At 40.4% G+C, this 21,649-nt stretch overlaps 1 long non-coding RNA gene across 2 annotated transcripts in view; it reads left to right on the forward strand.

Annotated features, from left to right (window-relative positions):
• Positions 1 to 170: 170 nt before the first annotated feature.
• Positions 171 to 21,649, forward strand: part of LOC123613204 (uncharacterized) — a 76,251-nt gene continuing 54,772 nt past the window's right edge. The window contains exons 1-4 of one of the 2 annotated variants that reach the window (XR_012507015.1): positions 171 to 1,298; positions 1,414 to 1,482; positions 13,750 to 13,858; positions 18,505 to 18,677. This is a non-coding gene — a long non-coding RNA (uncharacterized LOC123613204). Of the gene's footprint in view, positions 1,299 to 1,413; positions 1,483 to 10,156; positions 12,420 to 13,749; positions 13,859 to 18,504; positions 18,678 to 21,649 lie in introns of those variants that run through there. The other variant, XR_012507016.1, reaches the window with a different exon arrangement.

Genomic DNA, 21,649 nt, shown 5'->3' on the forward strand with positions numbered 1-21,649 from the left:
GTTTTCAACATAAGTTAGTTCACATTTCCTTTAGGAAAAGATAACTTCACAACCACAAGCTTCTCTTCACACTTTATGGACAGAAATATCTGCGTTAACTTGCTACGCATGCCATTGGTAACAATATGCCCTTCGGTCCGAGAGGCCGTCCAAGCTCAGGCAGCCTGGCTGTGGGAGCGGAGCAGGAAGGCTGGCGTGAAGGCCGTGGACCCTCCCCAGCAAAGCTGCTCAGGCCGGAACGTGCCTGGTAATTACCTGGGACTCTTGTTAAAATGCAGATTGAGAGTTTGGGGTATGATCTAAGGTTCTGATTTTCTTACAAGCTTTCAGGTGATGCTGATGCAGCTTGTTCATGAACGCCCTTAGTGTAAGTGTGGCCTAATCATCGTCTCAGAATGTGACCATTCAGATTAGCAGTCTGACCTCTTGAGGAACAACAATTAGGGTGGGGAAAAAAGAAGCTTTTTTTGGCATGAAATCAGAAACAAGGTGGTCCCTCCTAGATAAAGAACCCAGTATTTATTATTGGTACCACTTTGGAATTGAGGAATCCAGGGGTCAAAGTAAGTGCCTTTTCCAGGATCAAAAAATTGATAACCAGAAAGAGTATTCAAACCCTAGTTCTTTTGACTGGAGTCCAAATGCTTTTTTTCCATTATATCATACTATTCTCCATTCCATTTGTAATTTTGGAAACAAAATAGGGGGAAACCCTGGTTTTAAAGGTTAGAAGTAACATTATATCCAAGACCAAATGGGCAGTCAGTGCTTAAAGTAATAAACAAGCCTGGAAAGTCAGCATGAAAAAAAGCAATTCAGAGTCCAGGTACTCAGCCCAAAGAGTATGCAGATAGCTGGGAAAATGGCCTCAGAATCTAGGCAAGAGTCAAAGAAATAGGTTCAAAGCATCCATCAGAATTACTTAGTATTAAATGGCAAAAAAACAGAACCAGATTTTTTGGGCAGGAACGCTCCTTCAGGAGTCCTTATAACTGCCATGCGCTGGGTTGGCTACAGGCTCCTCAGAGGGAGGGCGGTGCCTCTACTTTGAATCTGGAAGTAACCTAGGTCAGATGCAGCCACAAATAAATGTTTTTCAACAAGAACACAAAGAACACTTTGCAAAAGCTTTGCATATGCTTTTTTATTTCCAAGTCAAACAAAAGGAGGCGAAAATGACTCTAAAGTAACAAAGGAGAAGAAACAATGAGAACTGTAAGAGGAGACCAGGGCAAAGAGCAGGAAGAAAGGGAGGTCCGAGAACAGAAAGCAGTGATTCAAGTGAGACAGAAAATGAGGTAAGAGCCACACCTGTTTTCATTTGAGGTTAATCAATGCCTCTTTACTTTTGCTACCGTGAAAGGTATCTACGTGTCACAGATTTCATCCATTGTCCGTCAAATTCTCTTCCAGCTAGAGAAGAAACAGGAAGGGAACAGAGAGGCTCCCCAGAGGCAGTTGTCAATCGTGCTTTTTTCTAAGGTAATTTGTTTGTTAATTCACATTCTCTTGTGTATCAGCTTGATTTTTTGCTTGCTTATTTACTTTGTAATTATTCTCAGTTGGTTCTGATGCCCGTACCAGAAGTGCTACATTCTTTTGCGGTAAATTTTGTGAGTGCTATGGACTGGATCCCAGAGATTAGACCTGCATGGATTTTCATGGACCTGAATTTAAAAAGTGAACTTCCTACCATTTTAAGTGGAGAAAGAGATGGTTGGATAGTTTTCTCTCTGCATTAGAAGGCAGGTACAACCTCGAGCAACCTAGCTTTAAAATCAAAGTAAAGAGATTCACATTGCATTTCTGATAAACTATAAAACCAATTTTAGTTGAGAAAGCTGTCATTTTGCTTTATTGCCCTTGGGGAGATGGCAGAATGTTGATGGAAGTTCATGGAGGCATATGCATTGATTCAACCATTCACTCAATATATAGCCCTTGAAGGCTGACTGGGAACCAGATGTAATGTTAGCACCAAGTGTTACACATTTTAGGAGTGGATTGTTGACATGCCTTCCAAAGCTCAAGCTTCTTTATTTTTCAAAATCAGAATGTGCTTCCTAGAATCCCTGCCTCAGTAGGAGATCCTTCACTCTAAAAGGACTTGTAATTCCATTTTCACTAAGTCCGAATTGTTTATAGCTTGGTGTATAGAATTAGTATTTTTACACTTCCATGAATAAACTTAGCGGATTAGAATAGGGGTTAGATTCATGTCTGCTAACCAGAAAAGAAACACAGTAATCCATGTGTGGTCCTATGTGTTTGCGCCTCTCAAATACTAAATCCATTCTCATTGTGATATGAATTGTCTTTGAGCCCCAGCCCCAAACAAGAACCAGTAGGCTTAATTTACATTATGCGCTGATACTTCAGTTTCTTCAAACAAATGGAAGATGATACAGAACTCTAAATAGGTTTAATAATTTAAAATTAAAACCTACTCCTGTGAACTTAAAAGCAGATTGCACAGTGGGCAGTAAAATTTGCTGAAAAGCTTTGGGCAAGCAGACCTGTCCCAGCCCCCTGTCCTGAGTCAGCAGCTTTGCCCAGTCTGTACTCACAGCTACGCATGTGCAACTGGACATGGTGGACAGGGTTTGAAATCTCCAGACTATTTGGCAGTTGTCCCCCCAGGGCTGAGGCACGTCTCACTTAGCTTTATCAGACTACACATAAATAGTCAATAAGACTTGTTTAAAGTCTCTCCCCCACAGCGAGATAGCTACTCCATGGTTGGGATGATCTCCCCAGCCCACACCTCTATTTCACCCAAACTTCAAGACTCAAGTCAGATGTTGCTCATTGATGTTCTTGATTGTCTTTCCACGAGCCAAAGAAAGCCCGCAGGTGTGGGCCGTCATATATTATGAGACTTGTGGACTGTCTCAAAATACAAAGCCTTCACAAGTGTACCTGCTGATGCCATTTAATCTCCCTAAATGTGAGATTCACCCAATATAATACTGAAGTCACAAACACCTCCTAGCATCAATCCACTGGTGTAAGGAAAAGTTCCTGGACCATTGCCCTTCATGTGCAAAGAGCTGCTGAGCTCCTTTAGAAGGGATCAAAACAATGACGAACAGCTTTGGACTTGGCAGGCATTATCTTCTCCCAAAGTATGCTCTGTTTCCAATCTTCCCATCTTAGTAATTGTGCCCTCTAGCCCCAGCTGCTTACGTTAGAAATCTGGGGACCACCCTCAACATCTGCTTCTCCATAGCTTGAATCCACCACCAGGTCCTTTAATTTTGTCACTACAATAGATTTTGACCATGCTAGTAGCTTGCTTGCTCACCTCTCTAATCCCACTCTCCCTTTTCCAGTGCTTTATCCACACAGCAGCCAGGGAGGCTTTTTTAAAACAAAAATTAGACCATATTGTTCCTCTACTTAAAACACTTCATTGGTTTTTCAATGTACCTTGTATAAAATCCTTATTATGGCTGCAAGGTTTTGCATGACAAGGTCTCTGCCTACATCATGGTCTTCATCTCATACCCACATCCTCCTCCATTTTCAGTCACACCAAACTTCTTTCATTTCTATGAACATTCCCAGCCCTTTCCTTCCTCAGGACCTCCGCTCTGCCCTGCTCTGAGCCTTGTCTCTCACTATCTTCCCCCCAACCCACTTCCCCTGCCCCAGACTTCAGAAGCTCTTGGTGTGGGTATCGCTCCTCAGAGAGACATCCTGGGCTCTTTCATCTGTCACTCACTTGCACGGTATCATTGTATTCTTTTATCAAATGCATCAACATTTATAACTGTCCATCTATTTGAGCATCTGTTTACTTCTGGTCTATCCATACCCCCCACCTCCCTGGACCACAGTCTTCATGAAAGCAGAGACTATGTTTGCCTTGCCCACGCTGCATGTCTATCACCAAACACAGTCAGACAAAGAAGGTGCTCAGTAAGCAGTTTAAATAAATCAACAAAATTTTGCTTTTTCAAGGGAAATTCCAAAGTTCAAACAGGTCTCAAAATAAAGTTAATTTTCTTTATTCTACTTTCCCTTTTAACTATTCCATCCATAAACCATAAAATCTGAAGTTGTTAGAAGAAACTTTCATGCCCTAATCCAACAAATTTCAATGTCCATGTGAATGCCCGCCCACCTTTGATTTACTTAACTCCAGATACAGGAGCTCACTTGTTCCTAAAGTCATCTTTCCCTTTCTAGACAGATCACTGGACTTCCTCGCGCTGTTAGAAAATGGCTATCTTTCTTTTCCTTAGTCTTCTCTTTTTCCCATCAATCCCTCCTATCATGTGTAATCCTTCTAACACTTAGAGGTCTGACCATAGTACTTCCTCCCAGTGGAAGGTTTTCCACGGCTGCAGAATGAACTGTCCCTAGCCTTTTGGGAGCCTAGCAGAGTGTACCTTTTGGGAGCCAGATCCTTTTCTTCTCTCCCTCTGCATCATCTCTCACCCCTCTGGGCTCTATAATCACGATAAAGGCAGTCATGAAATACGTGGTCTTTGGGGAATGGCTTCTTCCACTCAGCCTGTTTTCAAGGTCCATCCCCGTTGTCGCACGGGGTTGCTTTTCATTGCGTGTAGCACTTTATTCTTTTGTGGTTGAATACATATTCCATTGTGTGGATAGACCATTTTGGCATAAAATTTTCAAAATCTTTCCTATAATCCTTTTAAATGTCTGTAGTTTTGGTAGTGATGTTCCTTCTTTTATTCTTGATTTTGGTAATTTGGGTCCTCTCCCCTTTTTTTCTTTTTTTTGGTCAATCTAGGTAAAGGTTTATCAATTTTGTTGATTTTTACAAAGAACCAAGTTTGGGGTTTATTTATGTTTTCCTATTGCTTTTGTTTTCCTACTTTACTGATTTCCACCCTGGTCTGCATTATTTCCAATCCTTCTGATTATTTTGGTTTAATTTTTTGTATGTTTGTTTGCTTCATTTTGCCTTTTTTTTTTTTTTTAAAGTTTCTTTTGGTGAAGGTTAGATTTTTTTATGTAAACTTCTTTCTTTTCTAATATAGGCTTCTTTGGGTTATATATTTTCCCTAAGTCACTGCATTAGCTGCATCCCATAAATCTTGATATGTTTTGGTTTTGTTTTCATTCAGTTCAAAATATTTTCTAATATCCCTTGTGATTTTTTGACTCGTGTGTTATTTAGAAATGTATGATTTAATTTTCGGTTATATGAAGATTTTCCAGTATCTTTCTGTTGTTGATTTCAGAGTTTCATCGTGGTTGGCAAACATGTCTTGAACGATTTCATTTATTTTAAATCTGTTGTGATTTGTTGATTTATAGCCATGTGTAGTCTGTCCTGGAAAATGTTTCATATGTACTTGAAAATAATTTCTGTTTGGCTCTTTTATTACCATTTAACTCTCTATTGATATTCTTTATTTGTGAAAGCATTGTTCTCATATTTTCCTTTTCTTCAGACATAGTTTTCTTTCATTTTTTGAACATGTTTATAATAGCTGATGTAAAGTCTTCTGCTGGTCTTTGTCATCTGGGCTTCCTTGGGGACAGTTTCTATTGACTTGCGTTCCTCTAAATGGGTAATACTTTCCTGTTTCTTTGTATGTCTTATAATAGTTTGTTGAAAACTGGACATTTTAAATAATACAATGTGCCAATTCTGGAAATTAGATTTCTCCCCTCTCCTCGGGGTTTGTTGTTATTGCTGTTAGTTGTGGTGGTTATTAACTACTTTGTTTAGTGATTTTCCTTGAGTAACTTTGTAAAGTCTATATATTCTTTGTTGTATTGGCCACTGAGATGTCTAATCAGTAAGGTTAGTGGCCGACTGGTGACTGGACAGATTTCCTTAAATGTCTTGAACCATTGTTTTCCAGCCTTTGCAAAGGGGCTGTGTATGTGCATGACTGGCCGTGCTTTCAATGCTCTGGCAAGCTGTTTACAACACTGCCTTGACCTTCACTTTCTGCTTGCACAGAGCTTCTAAGTTAGCCAGAGTTATGATCACCAGGCCTTCTCAGGTCTTTCCTGGGCATGTCCATAGCCTGGTACCTGTGTGTGGCCTTTCTGACTCCCACAAATGTGCCAGAAGTACTTTTCAAAGCGTCCTATGGACATCTCCTTCTCCAGGTTTTCTTTGAAGAATTTGGACAGCCTCTTATTAGTCCTCCTGGTAACACTGCCTCAGGCAGCTGTGATGTTCAACAGTTGCCACTGATAGCGTTCGACAAACACTCTGCGGATAGGGCTGTTTTCACAGAATGAGATCTGTATAAGTCTTGGTAAAGGCAATCCCTGACAAGGGAGCCTATCAGCAAGTTGCCAGGCAGGACAGATAGTGACAGTTTGCTGGTTATGGGGTGTTTGGGGAGTTCCAAACCCATCATGCCTCCTCTGAGGGCTTCTAGGCTGCTGGTTTCCACAGCTACCATAGTTGTTTTCAAGACCACTGCAGAACTAGGAAGAGGTGGATAAGACTGGCGAATTAAACCCCCACGAATCTTGCTGTTCCTATGACGATCCAGTCATATTTCTTAAATGGACGCTCCTCAGATTGTTGCAAGCCTTTAGTTAATTTACAGAGCTCTGATAAAGCTTATTTTGACAGTCGACACTTTTTTTCCAGTGTTCTCATTGCTTTCGTGGAGGAGCAGCTTTTTTTCAGGGGTCTTTCTTCCACTATTCTGGAAAATGATTGTTGACAGTTCATTGATTCATTCACATATTAACTGGTAAAGGATTGCTCTTTCATTCAGCAAATATTTATTGTTATTTATTATATGTCAAAAATTATAACGCTAGGTAGAGCTGAACCATAGTGTTAGAAAGTGGCTGCTGTACAATACAGGGAGTAACTGAAAGGTTTTAAAGCAGAATAGATAATGGTAGCAGGATATTCAAGGTAGTGGCCGTGGAGATTGGTTTAGACTGAAGAGCCATGTTGAGATTCAGACAGAACAGGTACAGATGACCACTCAAGTGCAAGATGAGGGAGCAGGTGGAGCAACATCGCCAGCATTCATCTGTCAGAGTTCCTCCTTGTCAATACAGCTTGTCAATATCCTTTGTAACACAGATGCTCTCACACTCAGAAAATAATCGAGGTGTGCTCATTGGTCCCTCATCCCTAAATCTCCTAAGCTTGTGACGGCTAGCTAGCAATCAGTGCACATCCCTAACTCTTCTTCCCATACATGAACACTCGCCCCTTCTTTGATTCTTCTGACTGAAAATTGGGGAGATGAAGACAGGGAGGTAGAGGTGGCTGCTCAGACTGTTAGATGATCTTCATTCAATAGCACTTATTCTTAATTAACCATGGTAGATATTTTAATTTTTTTAAGCCATCTTACAAAAAGTATGGAAAAGAAAAAAAATCCAGTGTTAATCACACCATTCTAATGCAATTATCATTATTCCACATGTTTCTTTCCAATAATTTTCCTGTGTCTATTTTTACATCTAAGTGATATTTTCCATGCTATCTTGAACCTTATCTTTGTTACTTAAAGTTACAAACATTTTGTGTTGTTCTGTTCTTTGCATACATGATTTTTAGTGGATATGTTCTATTTCTGCTGGGGAAGCATTAGAATTTAATCAAAGTATCTACGACTGTCAGACATTTCCATCAAACAGTGTAAGCTCATCATTCCAAGAAGATTGAGAATCACTGGATTAGTAAGTTGTATAAAAAATTACTTATTTTCTTCTTTCTGAATAGAATTGCTACTTATCAGAAAAAGCACCAAGCTTCAGTAGGATCCATGAACAGGGAAACACAGCCCGTGCTTCTCTTGCAGATCAGAGCGCATCTCTGGTGCTCTGGGAGTGGAGCAGCCGTCCTGCCATGCATTAGTCTTGCCCAGTGAAAGTCTAAGGCAGCAAATACTGGGTTTTGGCATCTAGAGGAAGCACTCTTCTAGCAGCTTAGAAAGCACCAGCCTCTTCACATCATCACATTGATCTCAGCCTTCCTCTTTGGGACCCAGGTGGGTCTTTGTTTCTCATGGACAAAAAGGAGTCAGATGCTTGTGTTTGAGCAGGAACATTTACCTGTTCTAGGCAACCCTCTGCCACACTTCCCTTAGAGTTTATCTCATTCTATTCCCAGGAAAACAGACTGTGGAATTGGTTGAGAAGAGCCCCTGTTCACAGTACCCAGCGCTCTCGCTTTGCATGCAAAGCCTTATTCAATTTATTTTGAAATAAGCTCATGCTGGGAAGGGCTGCTTTTCTAGAAACTGGGAAACGAAAGATAGTAGCAAATGCTCACTTGCAGGTTAGGAAAGAGTAAAGTGATCAAAATATCCTGCCAGCCTCGTTTATTAGATAATTAGCAGTTCTCTTCCTGTATCAATTGTCAGTCAGCCAAAAGAGGTGTAAGTTTCCTTTCCCCAGTTCCCGTTTCACACACACCCACATTTTGTGTGACTTCACAAAAACAAGCCAGAAGCTGTCTTTTCTTTGGCCTGAATAAACTATATCTTCAAAGACTTTCCCTCCTGCACCGAGGTTTGGGTTGACCCTGGGTGCATAACCCCAAGAGAGTTTCACTTTCGTTGAGAGGAAGGGAGGACAGTAAGTTCAGGGCTGAAAGGGGCCTTTGAGATCATCTGGTCCAGTGATTCTCAAACGCCATCCATTTGCCAGACTAGCTGACTACAAAAAGACTTCCCCCTGGAGCTTTTCATAATACAGGTCATCCCATCTCAACCCTGGGGATTCTCACAATGGGACGACATTCAGGGCAGATTCTTCTGCTTGGCCATGTTTGCAGACCAATAAAATGCAGCCCAACTTCCTCATTTTAAGTGAGAAAATGGAGGCCCAGACAGAATGACATTCAGTCAGGTATTGACAAGGGCGAATCAAAACTCCCAGTCCTAAGTTTTCCATTCTATTACACAGCCTTCCTAAAACTAGAACTGTAGGCTCAGGGGCTTCAAAAGCAAGTTAGGGTTCACAAACTGAGATTCTAATGAGCTAAATGATCACTCATTTTGAGAGCAACGCTGGGCTTTCCTAAACAAAGAAAACCCCAGTGACTAATTACTTTAGCCCTTGAATTCTAGTTAAAATGCCTTCTACACTTCCTAGGCTCCTTCCTATTACCTCAGCACATGAGACGAGGAACAGGGGAGGGGAAATTTACTTGTTTACTTAGCAAATATTTAAAAATAAGCCTAAACACCTCTTAATATATCAGGCTGTGCCAGGTCCTAGAAATATAGCTGGTGAACAAAAGAGACAGTCTCTACCATAATGGAGCTTACAGTTTAGTGAGGGTTAAGGATAATTAAATAGGCAATTTGCTATTTAGTATGGTGAGTGTTATGATGAGTGGATTACAGGGAGTTACTAAAATTGTAAAACCATTTAAAAATGACAGGAGTGATTTTGACCAACAGATATTTCCTATTGATTAAAAGTGGCCAAAGAAAATTAAAGATATGAATATGTTCATAAGTGAATAGAACTATAGCAGTCTGAATCACCCAACCAGTGCCTATGGTAGAGTGGAGAAGTTGGCAAATCCTCTTCCCAAAAATCAACTATAAAACACAGTTAAAGGCTCATAAACATGCATTTCAGGGCTCTGGAAATTGACTAAAGGCAAACAACAAGTTGAAGAATGTTGATTCAGAAAAAGCTGCTGGAGCTATATGTAAGAACAGAGGGAATCTGCCGCTTGCTTTCTTGGGGTGGTTCCCATTCCCTCCTCTCTATCTCTCAGCTCAGTCAGTGTGGTAATTTTGCCAGGGTGAGGCTAGAGCTTTGTTACTGGAGGGGGCTCACTTGATTTGGAGTAGGAAGTAAACCCACGTTCCACTATGCTATGGTGAAAGTAGCAGTGTTGGTAATCGGCAACTCTGCTAAGCAAAGTCAGTTGCTCCACTAGCCTGAAGTTGCAGTCCAGTCTGATAGTGTGATCAGAGGTGATGCAGGACGTCAATGGGGAGTTCTTAGAACATAGTATTCTCAATGACTGATCCCTCATCTGAAACAGTAGAGACCAAAATGCAGTTCAATCACATTCAAAATTCTTTAAAAAAAATGAATATATCTATATCCAGCAGACCTATCTTCAGAACTAAAGATGAAATAAAAACATGCCTAGATAAATAAAAACAGATACTTTGCTAGCAGTCCAGCTGTACAGAAATACTAAAGAATACTGAAGCCCTTCTCGAGGACAGGAAATGACACCAGATGTTAGGGAGATTCTACAGAAAGAAATGAAAACTGCTAAGTCTATATAAATATTTTTTCTCCTCTTAATGACTTCAAAAGATATAAAGTTGGAACAATTAAAAAATGGAAGTAAGAAAATAGTTCCTTTACAGTAGCAGCAAAAGAAATAAAATGCTTAGAAATAAATTTAAATCAAGAAGATCTGAAAAAGAAGAGAGACAGTCCATGTACACAGATTAGAAGATTCAATATTCAAAATCCCAGTAGAGGTTTTTTGGGTTTTTTTTTTTGTTTTTCCCAATGGACAACATGATCCTAGGATTTATATGGAAATACAAAGAACCCAGAATAGCCAAAACAATTTTGAAGGGGGAAAAAAAAAGGAAAAACCTGAAGGATTTACATCATCCAATTCCAAAACTTACTAGAAAGTAAATCAAGATCTTACTAGAAAGTAAATCAAGTACTTGGGTAAGGATAGAAATACAGATCAATGGAATGAAATTGAGGGTTCAGAAATAAATCCTTGCGTTTTTGGTCCGTTGATGAACAAAGGTGCCAAGACAATTCAACAGGGAAAGAAACATCTTAAACAAACGAGCTGCAACAGTAGGATATTCTTATGCAGTGAAAATGATTTACCTCCCTGATACCTCATACCACACACAAAAATTGACTCAAAATGGATCATAGATCTTGATGTAAGAACTAAAACTTTGGTCGGAAAATATGAATCTAAGAATTATCAAATCGGGATGAAATTTTGGTTGTGTCCAAAAGATACTGTCACCAGGAAACCCAGGAACACCCAAACCCTGCCCCATTGACAGTATCCTGGGGAAGATCAAAGCACAAGGGATCACAGCTGAAGAAGCACAGCACCGTTTTGTGATTAAGGGGGCATGAGCCCCAAATCTGAATGAAGAAAACTGTGGTGAATGGGAGAGCCTGGAATTGAACCCCCCTTCTTTAGTTGGCATCTTCCCATTTTAAGTGACAGATAACCTCATCCAAACTGGCTTAAGAAGAAAGGATTTATTGGGTTGTAAATGTGAAGTTTAAGGGTGGGGCTGACTACAAGGATGCTTTGTCCTGTACCTCAGTCTCCTGGTGTCTTTCCATCCATACCTTTACATACCCCCGTGTACTGACTCCATCCCCAGTCAGGCTGTCCCCTTGTGATTGAAGATGGTCGCCAGAAGTTCCAACATCCCATCTTCCCATCTCAGGTCCAGTGGAAAAGAGCATTTTTCTAACAGTCCCAGAAAAAGTCTCATTGGTTTTCGCCCCCTGAAACGAGCACTGTGGCCAGGATGGCACCATACTCTGATGCCCAGGTCTGAGCTTCACGCTTTGTGGGACGGAGCTCCACAAAAAGAACGTGTCTTGAGGATGAGAAAGAGGGTAACTCCCCCCAGATAAACAGGATAACCTTTTCCAGGAGAAGAGTGAGTTTGGGTGCTAGGACGTAAAAACAACAGGTGTGCCAGAACTGTATTTTTCAAAGCTAGTAATTTTTAACTTGCTTCATGCCAGATACAACTAGAAAACATCCATCAGATCCAGAGGGACAGAGAAAGAGAAAGCAGTAAAAAATACATTAAAAAAAAAAAGAGAGAGAGAGAGAGACACTCGGTCCCAAGTCCTGTTGCTTAACCCGGCCAGGCCCCAACCACAGCAGCCTGTGGAGCTGAGCTGCCACGCGGCAGAACGAGAACCGAGAACCGGAGAGGGAAGCTGAGGGGAAGGGAGTGCGGGCGGAAGCTCTGCCGCAGGCGAAGTGGGCCTGCGCCCTAGTCACGGGGAAGAGCGGGAAGGAAGTCCGGGGAAAGTCAGCCGCGCCAGCAGGGGGCGGCCGGGTCTCCCCGGAGCAGACGACCGGCCAGCTGCGCGAAGCGGAGACACAGCAGGGGCGCTGAGCCGCCGCCGGTGAGTGGTGCAGAATCGGTCTGTCTGAGTCAAGTCAGGAGAAAGGAAGAAACCAATGAAAGAGCACCGCGTTAAGTGGTCTTCAGTACGCAGGGAATCTGCCTACTTTTGATAGGGAGCCGGGCGTCTGAAGAGCATTCCCCCGCCTTGGAGAGGAAGGAGAGGGTGGGGACCACCCTTGTCCCAGATGTCTACCAATTTAGAGATGGTTGTTAAGCCATGGACGTGTGTAAAGTGAGGAGAGAGGAGGAGAGGAAAGAGAAATGGAGGAAGACAGAGACGGACCTAGGATAGATCCTGTGGGAGCCCCCATCTTTATGGAAAAGGTAGGCTTTCTTTTCCTCCACGGGTTTGTTGGTTTGGCTTTATTTGAAGGTTTATAGCAGCTTGACAGGCTTGTCTCCTAATTCCTGATTAGCAAACCGCAGGGAACTCGGGCTTGCCCTCAGTGTGCTCGAGGAAGAGGTTTGGTAAGTGCGGTGAATTGTCTTCTGTGTTCAAGGTTGGAGTTACAATAGCCCAGACAGCTAATATAGAGCGCCAGCTGCATTTTCTGGGATTGAGGGGAGGTGTTTTCCTTTTTGAAATCTGGTTTTGCCTTTACAAACCTCTTAATAATACAAAACTTTGAGAAAGTTACCAATTAAATTCTTGCCAGAATCCTCGACACAGATTTCCAAGTTAGCAGGTATTGGGAGGTGCCCGGGGAAGGGCAGCTGTAGAAAGAGAAGAGTGCTCACTCTTTGGCAGGAGACAAGTGTCTGGAGTCTAAGGTTTTTGTGCCAGGAGAGACAGGGAACCTACAGATAATGAGGCATCAGAGCTGACTGTATTTCCTAAGGGGACACAGTGTCTGATTAGGGAGAAGAGATTGGGACTGAAAACTGATTGCTTATCGAATCCAGGGTCGATTACATGGAGATTCGTTTGTTTGAAATACTGGGGCAAATTATTTTGAAGGTAAGAAGGCAGGTGAAAAGAAAGTTGGTAAAACCCCAAATCACCCACACGTTTTGCCTATGGTGCTTTACATCTGTTTCCTCCCTTAGTTCCCATTAGAATCCTACAGAGAAGGAGCTGTTGTTACTCCTATGTTACAGAAAGTCAAGGCACAGGGAAACTATGTAGCTTGTCCAAGGTCATGGAGCTCAGTGGAAGTGAAGCTGGGGTTAGAAGCCAGGCAGTTGTGGTTTGCAGAGTTGAACCCTGAAAGCACTGTGCTAACCAGCCCTGAGGTTGGTATAAGGGCTTATATCAAGCCTAACATCAGAGAAGCTGGACACCTATACATACCCAGTGAATATCTCCGGGCTGGATGCAATTTAAGTCCCTTGGAGCAGCTTGCCTGAGAGTGACAGACTATTGGAGAACGGGTTTTGTGGGGTGAGGTCACGTGGGGCAAGGAGAGGCAGGAGAGAATAATCCCAGCTTTGAAAAATGGGATGCATTTCGCACAGAGCACCAGGAAATCAGACCTTCGTCTTCCTTTCAAGATCCATTTTCCCCTCGCTGAGCACACTTAAAGAGGAGAAAATGAATTCTGCCCATTGAAAAAGGGCAGACCATAATGAAAAACAACTTTAAAGACACTTCAGCACATAAAGTCTTTGGGCTACATCACTGACAATGGTTTACAAGTTTATTTTCAATTTGCAGTTATGCTGAGCAGACATTTTGGGAAGTGCAGCAGTAACTCAGGCGGCGGGCTGCAGTATTGTCTGCTGGGCGTCCATCTGTACAGGCGCGTGTTGTCACAGACGATCAGGTACAGATTTATCCAGACGCATCATCCGCAAAATGGCCAGCCAGGAGAGTTTTCAAATTATATTCCTTACCATTTTTTGCTAAGTATACAATTCTAAGAAAGCAGATTTCTTGGCAAAGACCCTTTTTTTCCCCTGAAGGAAAAAGCTTTGAACACAGCCAAGATGATACAAGCTTTAGGTCCGCGTTTGAATCCCAGTCCTGGCACTTGTTAATTGGCAACCCTGAGCGGGTTATGCAAACCCTCTGAACTTGACATCCTTATTTATTACTTGGGGAAAAGACTTCATTTACAAAATAGGGCTGTGGGGAAAATTAAAGAAGGTAATAGCCATTATCTTCTTTTTTTTTTTTTTAGCATTTTTAATAGACTTTAGTTTTTTAAACAGTTTTAGGGTAACAGCAAAATTGAGCAGAAGGTATAGAGAATTCCCATATACCCCCTGCTCGTCCCCCACTAGCAACTAGTTGCACCAGAGTGGTACGTTTGCTACAATCAATGAACATATCATTATCAACTGACACATCATTATCCCCCAAAGTCCATGGTTTACCTTAGGGTTCACTCTTGGTGTTTATACGTACATTCATTGGATTGGGACAAAGGTATGACATGCATCCATCATTATAATACCATTCAGAGTGGTTTCAGTGCACTAAAATTCCTCTGTGCTTTGCCTGTTCATCCCTCTCTTCCTCCAACCCCTGGCAACCATTAATCTTTCTAATGTCTCTGTAGTTCTGCCTTTTCCGAAATATCTTATAGTTGGAGTCATATAATATGTAGCCTTTTCAGATTGGTTTCTTTCACTTAGTAATAAGCGTTCAAGGTTCCTCCATGCCTTTTCATGGATTGATAGCTCATTTGTATTTAGTGCTGAATAATATTTCTTTGTCTGAATGTACCACAGTTTATTTATCCATTCACCTACTGAAGGACATCTTGGTTGCTTCCAAGTTTTGGATTATGAATAAAGATGCTATAAGCATCTGTGTACAGGTTTTTGTGTGGGCATAAGTTTTCTTTTTTTTAATTGACATGTAGTTGGTTTACAATTTTGTGTTAATTTCTGAAGTACAGCATAATGACTCAGTTACACATCTATAGAGATATATTCCTTTCCATATTCTTTTTCATTACAGGCTATTACAAGGTATTGAATACAGTTCCCTGTGCTATACAGTAGGACCTTGTTGTTTATCTATTCTGTATATAGTGGTTAGTATCTGCAAATCCCTAACTCCTAATTTATCCCTCTACCCCTTGCCATTAGCTTCTTATGCTACATAAAAACATGATTTTTTGGTTCACTCTTCTGAGTAGCACGTAGCATAACAATGACACAATAAGTGCTTAATACATAAGTTCTGTGTGAATGAATGTGTGAATAACACTATCCATTGAAAATGACATCTAGGGACATATCAGAGCTAATTTATTCTTAATTATTTCTCCCAAAGTAAACAAAAACAAAAACAAAAATAAGCTCCCCTTTCAGCTTCCTTTCTAAGGTGATTTCTGTCTATGACTGTTTGCATGTCTGCTTTTTCTGGGAATTCCTTTAGATTTTTTGGTTTGAGTTTTTTGTTTCCAACATCCTGTGTCTTCTGCTACATTAGCTTATTCCCTTGTTTTGTAAGAAATCATTTCCACCAAGCTTCCTAAAAGGATGAATTGAAGATAAATTTTTTTGTAGTTTCCTATCTAACATGTCTGCCTTCTAGCCTGCTATAGGTAATTAATTGCATTGGTATAGAATTCTAGGATGAAAAATTTTCCCCTTGGAATTTTTGTTTCTCCAGTGTTTCCTGTAGTATGGCATTGCTTATTAAAGAAAATGTAGACGAATGTAAGAAAGAAGATTAAAAGCAACAGTAATCCTACCTCCCAGAGACAAGCCTGTCAACACTGTGATGTCTACCTTTTCTAGGACAAACACTCACCACACAGTCTCACACACACACAGCCATATTGTATATATAATTTCACGTCATGACTGTTCAATTGTATATCATGTTATCCTCTTGTCATTATGTATAACGAAATTAATTGTAAAGCCCCTTTTAGTCACAGATTCTATGACTTGTTAAGAGATTGTGATGTATAGATGGTTTCAGTAAAAGTAGCAGACCGTTTGGGAGTTGGTTTCATTGACACAGGCATGTAATAGAACTGTGGCAGAGGAAGATAAGGTTAACTGCCTGCCAAGTGCTTTTCATTTAGGGACAGACAGGGTTCTTGGTGAATATACAGGAATCAAAGACATGTTACAGACGAGGCTCAATAAATCATCTGAGTATAACCTACAGTCAGGAAAAGCATGTTAGGATGAAGAAAAGGGCACAGCAGGGCCTCCTGGAAAAAAACCTCGTGTGCAGCCTTTAGGATGAAAGGAGGCTACATATATGCAAGGTGCTCAGGGTTCTGAATGGGAGACAGGCAGCCAGCACCAGTTTCAAAGGCTGGCAATTAAAGGTGACAAGCAATAGATAACAGAACAGAGTTGCCACATGAACACAGAAAGTCTTTGGTGCTGTCTAAGGACATAGCCTAGGTAGGCTTCAGAATGAAATGGAAAAGAAGTCAAGAAAATAGAGCACATAGCTAGGGATGGAAAAGTGGTACATGGAGATGACGACTCCCACTGAGGACAAAAACAGGAAGCATTTACTAGCAAAGGTGTCTTCACAGAGCTGACTTCTGGGTTATGGGAGTCGTACCAATCCACTCTTCTCATCTCGCCCATTATAATAGCAATGAAAGGTTACAGTGAGTTACAAAGTTGCCATAGCACCGAAAATCAGAAATAAATATCAACAGTTTTACTCTGAAACGCATTTCTACTAGACAAAGCCCAGCCGAGGTCAGGTGGTAAAAGTAACAGTCACCAGAGAATACTGCACCTTATGAGGCAGAACAGCAGGTCCGTGCAACAGAGAGGAGGGGCGGGAGGACAGTGAAAGAGAGGCTCCCACCCACGCCCTTTGTCCTGCCTGGATCCGCACCTCTAAGGTGTACGTCCCGAGACAGAGGGTAAAGCGCGCACACGCGTGTGCGTCCGTTTGTAGGAATGTCATCACTGCCTCTTTCCCCACTTTCTTAAAGATGCCCTTTTCTGCAGTGAGGCAGTGGTAAAGGGGACAGGTGGCCCATGACACTGTAGCATGTGAAGTAGGCTTCAAGAAGGGATATAAACAGGAAGCTTCAGGGAGTAATGCACTCTGTGGATTGTATTTTTCATGCTTCTGCTTAAAATTTCAAGAAAATTCCAGGGAAACTTTTCCAATAACTTTTAGTATGAAAAGACAAATGGCTTTCTACAGAATTAGAAGAGCGGGGAGTAGTAATCAGTCCTTCCTTCGTGTGGGCCATGTTGGTCAGAATCAGCTCTGGATAGTCCCTCCAAGTCAAGATCCACCCGGGAGATGCCACCGTTCTCTACGGGAAAGGTGAGGGAACTGTTAGTTCCTAGCGCTTTGTATGGGTAGAGCTATCTTCTCTTCTGTGGAATGCAGAACTCAAGAGCAGTGACAAGGTGCCATGGATCTGAGGAGAGAATCTTTCATGAAAAACCAGACGAAAAATTAGAAAGCATTTACTTTGTGTTTTTACTTTGTGTTTTCCTATGTGTCTCTGTGACTCAACAGATGAAAGAGAAAATATGTGCAAATATAGAATTATTTTAAATGATCGGCCTTGAAAAAAAAAGCCAAACACACGCGCTCACACAAGTACACTAAAAGTGCAACAGTATATTAAAATCTATGTTGAAAGCAGTAGAGAGCAGAGGGGAGGTTAGAAAAATAGGGACCAGTGACTTGAAAGACAGAATGTGAAGGGAAGAGATTACATGATGAAGTTTATGGATGAGAAATACTTCGTAGGGAGAAGCCAGAAGGCAAGATCTGAAGGGCAACACTTCTGAAGACTAGCCAGGAGGAAAAGGGGCAGAACGTGAGAGCAGGGAACCTCGGTGGCTAAGAACGTGGGCCCTTGAGTCAGCAGACATGGATTCAAAACTGATTAGCTCGGGAAAATTACTCAACTGCTTTAAGCTTTGGGTTTATCATCAATCAAAAGGGGACACTAATCATTCCTACCTGATAGGTTTTCAGGATTAAAATGTTGGCCCTGACACCAAGGAAGAACTCCAAACTAGCTCAATTTGTTAAAAAAAAAAAAAAAAAAAAATCCACCTAGACATGTCCTGATGTGTGTTTAATTTCAAGAGTGATTCTTGTTCCTTTGTATTTTCTATTTACTGATTGGTTAATGATAGTTTTTTTTTTTTTTTAATTTCAAGGATGAAGGGAGAGGGAATAATATACAATTAGGGAAAGAAAAATATCTTAGTTTCAAAGGAAGAATATCACTCTGATTTCAGTCTTCTTTCTTATATTAAAGAGTGGATGACAATGTACCAATATCCCTGGTTTCTTTTTTCCTTATTCATCTTTATCCAAATTTAATTCAGAAGATGAATAAACACTTAGGTTTTTAGAGCTGCTAGTTAGAGTTGGATTATTTTGTCCCCAGTCGTCTCCTCAGCCCACTCCACAGTCGCCATATCCTGTGAGTGCTGTAACAAATGACCATAGACTTAGCAGCTTAAAACAATATGAATTTATTATCTTATACTCCTGTAGGTCAGAAGTCCTACCCAGGTCTTGTTGGGCTAAGATCAGAGTGTTGGCAGGTCTGTGTTCCTTCTGGAAACTCTGGAGAAGAATCAATTTCCTTGCCTTTTCCAGCTTCTAGAGGCTGCCCACATGCCTTGGATTATGGCCTCTTCCGCCATCCTCAAAGCCATCAACTGCAGGTAGAGTCTCACATCACATCTCTCTGACTTCCTCTCTTGCCTCTCTTCCCCTTTTAAGAGCCCTTATGATGCTATTAAGCCCACTGGATAATCCAGAATAACCTCCTACTCTTAAAGTCAGCTGATTAATACCTTAATTTCATCTACAACTTTAATTCCCCCTTGCCATGGAAAGTCACATAGTCACAGGTTCCAGATAGTAGGATGAAGAGACCTTTGCAGGACGAGGGGGTCATTATTCTGCCTACCACAGTCAGTAAACGGGTTTTATCAGTAAAAAAAAAAAAAATCTGGGGGCCCTGAGATTAGAAGCTTCAAGAAGTATTACCTCCTATCAGACAGATAGTGTCTCTTACTGAAAAGTGGGAGATTGATTTGGGTAACATAAACACCAGCACTGTCTACTCACTGTTTGGGTTTGTTCATTTTATTTTTTAATGAATTAGTAATATATTCTCATGGTTAAAAAACAATATAAAAACAAATGTTCAGGTAAAAAAAAAATCTCCCTCTCAATGCTCATTTGCACATCTATGTGTTCCAAACGTCTACCTACTTATAACTTTGAACTACTATTGATATATTCCTGTGTGTATTTTACTGTTTGTGCATATTCAGTTACAGATATATCTATATTTTGAACCCATTTTTTTACCTTGAAGTTTTCATACTCTGTACCGTGATCTTTATATTGTGGTAAAAAATACATGACATGACATTTACCATCTTAACCATTTCTAAGTATACAGTTCAGTAATGTTACTTACGCAGACTACTTAATTGTGCAACCAACCTCGAGAATTTTTTCATCTTGCAAAACTGAACTCTATACTCATTAAACAACTTCCCTCCCAAGCCCCAGGCAAATACCATTCTACTTCCTGTTTCTATGAATTTGACTACTCTAGATAACTTGTGTAAGTAGAATCCCAGTGTCTTTTGTGACTAGCTTATTTCCTTTAGCATAATGTCAGTAAGACTCATCCATGTTGCAGCATGTGTCAGAATTGCCTTCCTTTTGAGGCTGAATAATATTCTGTATGTATGTACCACATTCGTTTATCTGTTCAACTATGGATGGATGTTTGGGTTACTTCCACCTCTTAGCTATTGTGAATAGTGCTCCTCTGAACATGGGTGTGCATTGTGCCATGATGTTTCATTTCACCAGTGTTATAACCTGGAGATCTTTCCATGTTATGTATGGAGAGCTTTTTGTTTCTTTCTTTTCTAAAAACTAGCATCATAAGATGTTGTATTGATGGACCTCTATATATTTAACCCCATGTTGATGAACATCTGTGCTCCTTCCACTTAGGAGAGATTTCAGGGGAAAAATTTGTATCCCCCCAAATCTATTCACATCCAAGTTGTCTTTCTTACAAGTCAGCAGTGAACGTTTCCCAGGTATTTTGACTGAGCTTCTCTAATAAAGTTAAATAGATGTTCTAGTTGATCTAGAGATGTATAAAAACAGTTAACTCAGGACTGGAAAAGTCTTGATGGTTAGCAGTGAAACTGTTTAAACAAAGGATTGAGTAAAATAATTGTTATAATATGACTAAACTACGTATATATTTTGAAAATAGAAATTAAGATCTGCAAGACTAAAATAATAATGATTTGCAAATAATCTGAATGAGAGAGTTCAGATATTATAACAAATATTGGAATGTATTTTAAGAAAGATGAGGAGACAAAAATTTGCTAAATTCCTTAACCTATATAGGCAAAAGTCAAAGGTCTTTATGTTTTTCACATTTTTGATAATTCAAGAAATACAAATCAGAACATGTCAACCCAAAGATGAACAGTAATCGAATTTAAAATTATATGAATGCATTACACATTATCAGAAGATAATGATGCATCTCTGCTCAGAGTCCTTAGTGGAGGAAGAAAAGGCAAGAGCATTTATAAAAATATCAAACAAAATGGAAATAGTAAGGCAGACTGTACAGTTCAAACACAGGAGAAGAGAATATCACATCACCTTTAATTAGGTGAAGAATTAGAACCTCAAGGAGTCAAAAGAGTAAGATCAAAGGAAATCTTAACCAAATAAACCAAAATCACCTAAACTGGAAAAAACCATACAAAAAGGATAAAAAAGCTCAAAACTACCAACGCTATCAGACCTTGAGAAAAGAAAATGGCAAAATACATATTTGAAAAAAGAGCCAGAAAATTTTACTGGATACAAGAGGACTAGGGGCTGGGATTTATATCTCCTCTAAATGTATATTAGGAAAAGAGGAACCTAGGGAGCTTATTTCTGGGTGAAATTTTGGATTATCAATCAGATAATGGAATATCCATGAGATCCTTATTGGAAAGAGAATGTGTGGATATGAATTGGGAAGGGCACCAGATCAGATCTGTAAAATGCACGTACTCCCAAAGGAAACGTGAGAAGAAATTTATAGAAGGCTCCTGCCACATAGGAGAAAAACGGCATAAGGATTCCACTGTTTTGAGAAAAACCTGGATGGGAACAGATGTAACCTCCAAAGTTAAATATTTAAAATCAGTGTGTAAGATACACTTCTAGGAAAGAACACATTTTTAGGTATCCACTTTAAGAGTCCAGAGTAAAATCACATTAAAACAACTTGGCTAGTAGCATTGATACAATATATTTGCAAGGTGGAAGAGAAGTTGTAAAATGTAAAGTGAAAGACGTGTTTCTTTTTGTTAATGATGCTATGAAAATAACCAAAATTAATTTATTAAAAGCTGGATTTCAATCAAAATTTATATGGAAGAGGAGCGAATTCCTTATAGTCATATTTCAGAACTAAAGGCAACCTTAAAAAGCATTCTATATGACTGTTACACTAGAAAACGAAGATATAAGACAATCTATGAGGAATAATGAAGGGGCAGAAAACAGATCAGGCTTAAAAAGAGCCAGCGGTGGTTGACAATGTCAAAACCACTCCGTTCCTTCAAAGAGCAAAAACAAAGACTTG

This window comes from Camelus bactrianus, chromosome 5, assembly GCF_048773025.1.
Source record: "Camelus bactrianus isolate YW-2024 breed Bactrian camel chromosome 5, ASM4877302v1, whole genome shotgun sequence".
Classification (NCBI taxonomy): Eukaryota; Metazoa; Chordata; class Mammalia; order Artiodactyla; family Camelidae; genus Camelus; species Camelus bactrianus.